The sequence below is a fragment of the Trichosurus vulpecula genome, chromosome 6 (genome assembly GCF_011100635.1).
Source record: "Trichosurus vulpecula isolate mTriVul1 chromosome 6, mTriVul1.pri, whole genome shotgun sequence".
Classification (NCBI taxonomy): Eukaryota; Metazoa; Chordata; class Mammalia; order Diprotodontia; family Phalangeridae; genus Trichosurus; species Trichosurus vulpecula.
This window is the reverse complement of record NC_050578.1, coordinates 57912586-57923805: the sequence shown is the minus strand read 5'-3', so window position 1 is coordinate 57923805 and position 11220 is coordinate 57912586. Positions and strand designations below refer to the sequence as shown.

At 37.7% G+C, this 11220-nt stretch overlaps 1 pseudogene; it reads left to right on the top strand.

Annotated features, from left to right (window-relative positions):
* The first annotated feature begins 4595 nt into the window (after positions 1 to 4595).
* On the top strand, positions 4596 to 5336 carry LOC118854614 (annotated as a pseudogene).
* The last annotated feature ends 5884 nt before the right edge of the window (positions 5337 to 11220 follow it).

Genomic DNA, 11220 nt, shown 5'->3' with positions numbered 1-11220 from the left:
ACAAGGTCTGTCTGTTGATGTTTGTAATTTGTTTGTATTTTCTCTGAAGTTCAGTGTGCTGGCTTATCCCTCTGAACTAAGTGAATGATATTTGTATGTTTGATTGAATTGAGATGGTTAACCCCTTAACATTGCTTTCCTTAGTAAAGCAGATCAAAAGAACCTGTGTTGGCAGCTTTCTGTGTGAGGGTTGTTGGTGGGTCTTACACTCTTACAGCAGCTGCTGGCAGATTGTTGCAACAATATGCCAAAGCATAGAGGAGGGAGATGAAGAGCAGCAAGCAAGTGGGTTTGGCTTACTTGAATGTGTGAAGGAGAGTAGTGTTCAGTAAGCCATACTAGGCAGGCTGTGTTATCATTACTATGCCTAAAGATCATCTGAATTGTCTGTGAATCTTTTTTTCATATATAAAATGTTCTCTAGTCCATTAAAAAAATAGGAAGCTTTAATGTAGTCTATAAGGGTCCAGCTGTATGAAGAAATCTCTAGTATCTCTGGATTAATAGCGAAAAAATAAATAAATAATTAGTAATTAGTAATAAATATCATTATAATAGGCATCATTATTAGTATTAAGAAGCATGTACGTAACACTTTTATAAGTGTGAATTGATTTACAATCACTTTTATTAGTGATACTAAACATGAAGTCTGTGAAATAAGTTGGGTTCGTTATCTCTTTTTACAATTCCCATATTAAATTGGTTTTATGGCTATTCTGTTCTAAGTCCTTCATTGGCACCTCTCTTTTGGGCAATATCTCTGTCCTGGCAAAAGCATGAGTAACATTCCCACCTTTGTTGTCATAAGGATCACCTTGTCACAGGTCTAGCATTGGCACCACCTATCTCCTTGTACTACAGTAATCTCTCCTCACATGCCGAATATTGATTTCTGGCACTTTCAGGTGTGAGATGGAAATATATATTTATTTATTACCTAAAGCAAACATTAGCTTGAAACTGGTTGAATAAGTCACAAGGATAACTTCATTCCAGGTATGACTGAGCCATATTGTTTGCCTAACCCTGTGCTAGCTAGCTAGATCAGTGACTTTCAGGCCTCTGCCTCTGCTAACCTGTTTTCCTTGTCCTGTCAAGAGGGGGAAATTCTTCCTTTTTGTTGATGAACTCAAAGTTCTTAGATAAAAGGAATTAAATGAACCCCAAAGGCAAACCAACTCAATCAACTTGGAGACTTACTACTCCCTTCAGAATGTAAGCTGATGAACCAAATTCAAGATCATAGGATCCTAGATCTACAGCAGGAAGAGAACTTAGAACTCTGTCATTTTATAGATGAAGATACAGGCCCAAGAGGTGAAGTCACTTGCCCATAGTCTCATAGATAATAAGTGGGAAAGCTGGTTCTGCTTAGGTCTTTTGACACCAAATATGAACATGTGAATTCAGTGTTTGCCTCATGCTGTGTCACCTTCCCTCATAGTACTTGGAGTAATAAAAGTTAGACTTTCTGGAATCAAGACTTTCCATTCCCATGTTTATAATGAAAAGGCAATATGTCACAGTGAGTAGGGAATTGGCCTCTGAGTAGGAAAGAACCAGATTCCAGTCCCACCCTTGATCCATACTGACTGAGTGACATTGGGCTAGTAACTTAATCTCTCAGTGCCCCAGGGCTTGGAAGTGCAGCCCTCTCAGCTTGACAATTAGAGAAAATTATTGCAATCCTTGTTGCCTTATCTCATGGCAGTAGTCTAGTGTTCTGACCCCTCTTGGCACTTCAGGAGCTTCTGCCATCTGGCCTGGCCTAGATGGAGCTGTCATTTTTTTTTCTTATCCCATACTTCAATCCTTCTTATTAGATCCTGAAAACTTGAACTTCAGGCACCATGAGGATCCTCATCAAATCAGAGTCCATGATGGGAGTTGTTGACATATCGCAGAATCCACAAACAGGCTTCTGAGAAGTGTAGTTCACAGAGAATTTTCTCCAATGACTGAGGCTTCTTCATCCTCAATCATTGTGGGAACATGGGGTTTCTGACCAAACACTCTGCCTGTACCACTCTTTAGCATATAGAGCCTCGCATCATTCTCCAACAAAAGAAATAAAGTTCTGTTGATAGTAGAAGTCCCAGCGAAAAAGAAGTAGCAGCTACAGAAAAAGGGATGAAACAATTAAAAAAGACCCAATAACAATAGTGTACTCAAACTGGTGAGCCATGCTTTTATGACGTCTAAAATTTAATCTATCCATAAGCAACTCTGAAATTCATGCTCCTATAAGCATTTCTGTCTTGCCTATGCTTTTCCTGATCAATACACATTCAAAGGTATGTTTTTCTGTGATTTAAAGTTTGCTTATCCCTTAAGAACTGCAGTGTATGAAAAAGTTATGCCATCAGGAAAAAGGTCAAACCGATATCCAAAATATTTTGAATTAGTCTTTGAACCTTAAAACATAGAATGAGATTAATATCCAGTATCCTGGATGAACTGGTGTTATAATTAGTCCCCATAAGTCAGGGGATCAAGAATATGACAGGGATATCTGTGCAATGGAACACTGAACAATACCTGACTCTACATGTCCCAGTACAGCTCACAGTGATCAGCAACTTGGTGAATCATCTGTAAAAACACACATTAAAAAAGGATTACATGCCATTTTGGACTCCTGCCATGGAGTAGGTCAGAGGGGTTCCCATCAGCACAAGCTGTCAGGCTGACTTTCCATGACGATGAATCTCCTATTGCCTCCTGACCTTCTCCCAGGACAAATGAATTGCAGCTTCCCTCATGTGTAACAGATACATGACAATGGCTATCTTGGAAAAGTCCAGGTCTAATTGCAAGGGGAAAAAAGAAAAAAATATTCTCAAGGGGGTATAAAATAGATTATTTATATTAAAGAAGCCATGACCAATCCTAAACTGGATGGAGGTATTTGAAAGGTTCAGGCTCACTTCATCTAACCAAGATGTATTCAAATGGGAACAGCTTTGACCCATGTTCCAGCTCTGAGAATTTGGAATTAATGCAATATAACCTCATAGATCTATAATGAGTGACTAAAAAATAGTAGATTACATTTCTACAGTGTTTTAAAATTTACCGAGATCTTTGTTTTGAGACTTTTTGGTTACTCTCTTCACTGCTCCAAATTTTAACCCATTCATGTTTTCTCGTCCTTTGTGTTGCATACACACATCTACCCATTGATATCCCACAGCAGACAAAATCAATGTGCTAGGGGCCTTCTTGACTCTTCGTGGATACCAAATGGAGAATGCAGGCCATCCAATAGTCATCCCTTACTCTTTCTAAATGACCAGCCCACCTTCTTTCCTACTCATACATCTCTCTCATGACAGCCTTAAGGGATTCCCAGTTTAAGAAATACCAAATTGAGACCGACAACTTCTCTGCAACTTAGAGTCTTAGAGAGTTTTCTGGGGGCAATATCAAGTTATGTGACTTGCCCAGGGTCACACAGCCAGTCTGTGACAGAGGTGGGTTTGATCCCAGGTCTTCCTGACTCCAAGGCTGACTATCTTCTCTTCTAAGCTGCTTCTTCAATGTCCTTTAGTCATTATTTTATTTGATGTTTTTAGAAAAGCATAAACTTATTGTGAATGACATGAAATACGATGTGAGTTCAGTAGACCATCTTATGTGTGAAATTGGTTAATTGTTTTATGATAACTTTGGTGATGCTACCAGTCATAATGTTATAATATGCCATGGAAAAGTAATTTATGCTAAGTAATAAGTACATTGGTCATCTAGATGGCTCACTGGATGGAACACTGGGCCTGGAGTCAGGAAGATCTGAGTTCAAATGTGGCCTCAGACACTAACTGTGTGACCCTGAACAAGTCACATAGCCTTAACCCACTGGAAAAGGAAATGTCAAACCATTCCAGTATCTTTGCCAAGAAAAGCCCATGCGGAGTAAGGTGCATGAGCTCATGAAGAGCTGGCCATGACTGAGCAACAACAGCAACAACAAGCCCATTTAAAGATCTACCAAAGCAAAGAATTGGAAATTGAGGTGATTCCCATCAATTGGGGAATGGCTGAACAAGTTGTGGTATATGAACGTCATGGAATACTATTGTGCTACAAGAAATGGGGAAGATATGGACTTCATAATAACCTGGAAAGACCTACCTGATCTGATGGTGAGTGAGAGGAGAAGAACCAGGAGAACATTGCACACAACCACAGACATACTGATTCTGTGATGACTAACTTTGATAGACTTCACTCTTCTCAGCAGTACAAGGTTGAAAGACAACTCCAAAGGACTCATGATGGAAAAAGCTAGCTACATCCAGAGAAAGAACTGTGGAGTCTGAATGCACATTGAGGCAAACTATTTGCTCTCTTTTTTTCTCTTCTTTTTTGGTTTTGTTTCTTCTCTCTCATGATTCATTCCATTGGTCATAATTCTTCTTTGAAACTTGACTATTGTGTAAATAAGTTTAATATGAAGGTTTATATAGAATCTATATCACACTGCATGCCATCTTGGGGGGGGAGGGGGGAAGGGAGGGAAGGGAAGAAAATTTTAAACTCAAGAACATGTAGAACTAAGTGTTGCAAACTAAAAATAGAATCATTTTAACATGTGTTCCTTCTGGATGAGAGGAAAAGTATCCAGACAGACATGAGATGCCGACAGAGCCTGATGATCCTCTTACTGATCAGAACATCAAAAATTGCTAATATGTAATTGATGATACAGCAGAAGACTAGCTTCTAAAATAAGCTTCAGCAATGCCTTGTATGGACCCGCTCAATGATAAGGCCATTATGACATGATATGTTGGTAGCCTGGGAGCTGCAATCAGTGAGACTGATCTCAGAAGTCGTTTTGGCGAGTTTGGTGATATCTGAATGATAACAATTGGACAGAGGCAGCAGCATGCTTTCATCCAGTTTACTACAAGGCAAGCTGCAGAGACGGCTGCTGCTGAGTCCTTCAGCAAACTGGCTATAAATGAGCACAGGCTTAATGTGAAATAGGGAACATCCCAAGCAGCTAGAGAGAAAGAAAAAGAGAAAGATGGAAACGCAGATTCTGGAATTAAGTTGGAGCTTGCCGTAGGACTTCCTGGAATTCTTCCATTTCTCTAGCAGCTGAAGAAGATGACTTTGCTAATTATTTCAACTTTGCTCCCAGTGGTGCTCCAGCAATGGTTATTGTTGCACTGTCCCCTCCACCCCACCTGCCAAGTTTTGGACTATACATGTTCCATCTTATGGGACTACCACCTCCTTTCATGCAAGTTCTAGGACCCATCCACTATCATTCTCAGGATCCCCAGAGAAGGGGTGCTCATGAAGGAAGGCACAACAGTTCCTAACATCCTGCTACAGTGGTTGGGCTGTAAGGAGGAAAGGAACTTTAGAAACGTAATAAATAAATCTTGGAATAAATAGTTTTTTCTTTGTAAATTTCCGTGGTAGCATATAAGAAGCTAAGATACAGACAGAGAGCTGGAACTGAGTTCCCAAGTACAGGACAGATGGAGGAGCCCTGTTAAACTGATAATAACCAGTCTGGTCATTAGTGTAACAATGCGCTTTGCCTCTTAACCATACAGAAAAAAAGAGGATCAGGGTGAATTTGGAGCTTCTGTGAACCTTAGGAGAGTTGTAAGTCTAATTGTATGTATTTCTTTGTGTTAACAGACTTTGACCTGGAGTGATAGAAAATTTTTTACAATATTTTTAAAATAATTCTTTTTGCTAGTACCAGTCATTAAGTATGATTTCTCTATCACCACTTTCAAAATCAAACACCTTTGGACACTTTCTTTCCTCTCCTACCCTTCCTTTGTTAAAGGAACCTCTGCCAACAAACAAAAACAAACTTCCATCCAGTCATAAAAAAGCTCCTGCTTATGATGGATCCTCCAAAGTAACTATTTTTCCATAAAAGCGTGGCACTTGTATGCCTCCTCTCATGAGGGAGATGTAACCTTTCTAACTGTGAAATGGAAAGACCTTGTATTGTGCTTACTGCTTCTAAAAGCAATATTCTCTTTTGTACCAATATGCTCCCTCTGATGGCTGTGAATCATGGAACACCATGATTTCAGAAAAATCAAAATGGCAGGTAACCTAAAGGACAGCAGAAAGATCCATAGCAGGTGTTAGCACACATACAAGTACTGAAAGGAAAGACATGATCGATCACATATATGACCAGAAAAGGAAGTGGGATTGTGATGTATCAAGCTGCTGACGGGAAAGGTTAAGGGCTATCTTGATACCTTTAAGATAGCAAAAGAGCTAGAGTAGGGGCAGCCAGGTGGAGCAGTGGATAGAACACTGACCCTGGAGTCAGGAGGACTTGAGTTCAAATATGACCTCAGACCTTCAAAACTTACTAGCCATGTGACATTGGGCAAGTCACTTAACCCCGATTGCCTCACAAAAAAGAAAGATAATGAGAATAGATTTACAAAGGGCCATGGATAAGAATCAGATAAGATAAAGAGGCATAGAGGGGATGTGGGGTGCATCCTTAGAGGAGTCAGCCACACCAGTGAGATTATACATTTATCCAAGGCTCCAAGTGATAAGGGTATTCATTCATTAGGTCATTTCAGATGTGGGAATATTTTGAGTGATTATTTATTCAGGAAGCTGTTGAATTTTCATGAAGAAAAAGTTGGAGCCTAAAACTTATTTCTCTCCTAGAAAATGAAGATGACACTTTTCATAATGCATGCTTTGTACGATCACAACATTATAGTTAATTGATGGAAGAAACTTAAGAGATCTAGTCCCTCTCCCATTTTATAAATGAGGAAACAGATTCACAGAGAGGCTGAATGACTTGCTTGAAGTCTCAGCTTTATTTTAACTCATACTTATGGGGCAAGACCTTGGACATCTTTATCCATTCAATGTTTCTGGGCTTAATGTGAGTTCAAAGAGAAATTCTGTGTTGTTTTATGATATCAATTCATAAGATCATTTTTTGATTCTTGTGAAAGTTACTGAAATTTTTGAAAAGCACAAAAGTTAATATTAGTAGCTACTGCTATTAAACTCAAGTTTTCTTTAATTATCTTTGTTCTCAAATTAATTATTTTTGCCCTCAAATAATATTAAATTATTTAGAAGGATCTCAACTGTGCTTAAGTTGGCTTTTTTTTTTAAACTGGTTTCTGGTACTCCCAGCTAATAAAAGTTGAAGAACTGGTGTTTTCAAATCACTGTGTGTGTGTGTTTGTGTGTGTGGTTTTTTTTTTTTCCATTCAGCTCTAAATGTACATCTTGTCAGCCCTGAAGCAAACTTTCAGGCCTCCCATATGGCTAAGCAATGTAACTCACATGTACAAGCCAAACAAAACAAAAAGAAACCTTTACACCCTTACAAAGGCCAGGTTGAAAACGAGTAATTTAGGCAATTGCCTTAGGAAAATATGAAACAGCTTTGTTATAAGAAATTTTAAAACATTTCAATTAAATCATTATGCAACATTGCAAATTTTAATTTTACATGGCAGTATATGGCATTATAAGGGGCAGCAGAATACTTTGACAATTGTTTAAAAATATCCTTAACAATCTACAGTTTCTCAACTTCACCTTTTTCAGGTCCTATCATTGAATATTAATATTCATCATAATTCATTGCAAGTTGATTCTTATTTAAACAAATATCATTATACATTAAGGTATATAAAATGGAGGACTTTTGTCAAGTTTAGGCAGACTAATATTGTTTGTTGAATAAAAGTATGTTGAATGAGAAAACTAACATAAAGAACACATTCATTTTTGTAGGAAGCAGTATGATATAGTTCATTTCAATTCAGCAAGCATTTATTAATTACCTACTATGTGCCAGACACTCTACTAAGTGTTGGGCATACAAAGACAAAAAAAATCAGTCTTAACACTTAAGGGACTTACATTCTAGCAGAGAAGAGTTTTTCATCTGGGATCCACTGACCCCCAAGGAGTCTGTGGGTAGATTTCCATTAGTTCTTGAACTTGGATTGGGAAAAAAAAATCTTTATTTTCATTAAATTCTAACTGAAATATGGCATTTTCTCCAGTAATTTAAAATCATTAATCTGAGGAGTTTATAGGCCTGACTGACTTTCAGAACCCTGAACTAGAAGGACACAACACAGTGACAAATAAATATAACTTTTTTTTACAAAATAAATATAAAGTACTTTTTGGGTGGAGGGAACCAATGACTAGGTCCTAGTCCTTGGGTGTGGCCTTTTGACTGAGTCCATGTTTTACAGAACAAATCCTTTTATTAAGGGGACTTTTTTCTGTGAAGTTTGGATTCAGTCAAAGGGGCTGCACTTGAGGGCCTAGAGGGCCACATGTGGCCTTGAGGCTGCAAGTTCCCCACCCCTGGACCAGGACAACCAAGAAAGAGTTTTTAGTGTGGGAAGAGGGGTGAATTTACAGAATTTCAGAAGAGGAAGGGCCTCGGTAACCATCCATCCCATCCCATACTAAAAGGAATCTTTATTATAACTTAGAGTTATAGTTATAAAGAATGAATTATATACTTACAGAAGAGGAAGGGCCTCGGTAACCATCCATCCCATCCCATACTAAAAGGAATCTTTATTATAACTTAGAGTTATAGTTATAAAGAATGAATTATATACTTACAATGTGTATGTATATACACGCATAAAGTGGTCATCTAGTCTCTGCCTGAAGACCTCTAAGGAAAAGAAACCTGCTATTTCTTGTGGCAACCTATGTCACTTGGGACAGCTAGGAGTGTTAAGAAGTCTTTGCCCGACATTAAGCCTATTGGCTTCTTTACAACTTCCTATAAAAAGGATAAATCTAATCCATCCACATGACAGTCTTTTAAATTCTTGATGATGGCTTTCATTCCTTCCTTCCCCACCCTCCCAGTCTTCTCTTCTTCAGGTTTCTCCAGGTTAAACAACCCTGGCTTCTTTAAATAATTGTCATATGACATGAACTCAAGGCCTTTGCCACCATGATTGCCTGCCTTTCTCCAGACATGCTACAGCTCACCAATGTCCTTTTTATATTGAGATGCCAAGAACTGAACACAGCATTCTAAGCTGATGGGAGATGACAAGGGTAGAACACAGAGGAACTACCACCTTTTCCCACTGGGAAGCTACACCACCCTATTGGGAGGCCCAAGATCACACTGACTCAGAGTCAGAAGACCTGGGTCCAGATGCCTCTCTGAAATTTACTAGCTCTACTATATTGAGGCAATAACCTCTCTGAGTCCCATTTCCCTCATTTGCAAAAGGAGAATAACAATGTATATGCTACTTATTTACACAGGTACTTTGAAGATTGTGCAGTGAAACCCTTACAGCATTATGTAAATGTGAGTTATCATTCCCAAATTCTATTCACTTAGGCAGGTACTTAGCTGAAAGAATAATAAACTCAGGTAACCTAAAGAATGCCTTTCCACTGACTGGGTCATAATCTCTATGGGCCAAAGTTACCACACATATAAAATGAAACAGACCATCTAGGGAAACCAAGAGCCCTTCGAATGATAAAGTTTAAGATTCTGTGAAATATGAGTGGAAGCATGCTGATGTAGCAAAAATAATCAGGCGACATCAGATCTGGATTCTAGAAAGTCTTGATGCTTCCTTTAACTGCCTGGTTGATATCACACAGACTCTCTTGGATAAATTATTTCTATGGTGATTTCTAGGTGGAAAGTGTGTGAATTCTATTCAATTAATCAATGAACATTTATTGAGCACCTACTATGTGCCAGGTACTGTGCTAAGTGCTGGGATAGAGACACAAAAGTCAAACAGTCCCGGCCCTCAAGGAACTTACATTTTAATAAATGAGATGCATATATATATATATATATATATATATATATATATATATATATATATATATATACAATATATGTTTATATAGAACATATATACAAAGCAAATACAAGGTCGTTTGGGTAACTAGCAGTTTGGGGAATAATAATGATAAATAATAATAATTAGCCTTTATATAATACTTTAAGGGTTGCAAAACTTCACAAACATTATCTCATTTTACCCTCACAACAACCCTGTGAGGTAGGTGCTATTATTATCTTGAGGCAGGCAGAGGTTAAGTCACTTGCCCAGGGTCACTCAGCTAATAAATGTCTCAGGCTGGATTTAAATTTAGGTCTTTCTGACCCTAGATCAAACACTCTATCTACAAAGAAGGTGCCACTTGAAGGAAACCAAAGATTTCCAGAGGTGGAAATAAAGAGGGGGTGATTTAGGTATAATATTTATATGTGTATCTGATATTAATAATATATTAAAAATCCTCAATTAAATGTTATATATATTAGCTTTAAACAAAATTTTTTTATGATTTTATGAAACTTTTTTTGTTTTGTTTTGTATACATTTCATAGTTTGTGTTGGGTGAAGATAAAGTTTATAATCAAGAAATTATTTTATTTTTAAAAATTGATACTTTCTAAAATGTTGTATGTATGACCTTTTAGCATATGTTTGCACATACTTTATCAATAGATACACATGCACACAAAAATATATGTTTTCGGTTAAAAAATATTTCTTACTGTTGATTCCTGGTGAAAGGCTGCAATGTCGTCACAATAGGCGGCTCAGTAGTAGAGACAAAATGTCAGATTCTGTGAAAAGACTTATGAATTATGATTTCATATGCTTATTATCGATTATTCAAAAAGTAATTCATAATGTTTTACAGATGGTTCAGGCAAATCATTTTGTATCTGTCTCTATGCAAATACATATGAGGATGAAAAATCTTCCCCCTTGTCCCCGTCTCCTAGAGTAGGGATTCTTAAACTTTTTTTTTAAATCATGGACCCTTTTGGCATCCTGATGAAGCCAGAGGAGCCCTTTCTTATAACAATGATTTTTTAAAAAAATTAATATAATATTTTATTTCCCCCTAATTACATGTTAAAACAACTTTTTAACACAAAAAAGTTTTGAGGCCCAGATTCTATCCCTCCCTTCTTCCTTCCCCTCTCCTTTCCCTGGGATGGTCATTAGAAGCCAAAATGAAACTGGAGAGAAAGAACAGTTTCTAAGACGTAAAAGCAGCTGGTTGCTGCAGATCCTTGGAGAAACCTTATGTTTTTATGTACATGTTTAGCCAGGAGCCATGTACCTGTAGTAATAAAGACCAGAAAAATATACTTGCATTTTGTATAGTAGTGTTGGGTCTGAAGAAGAAAGCTCATGCTCGTGC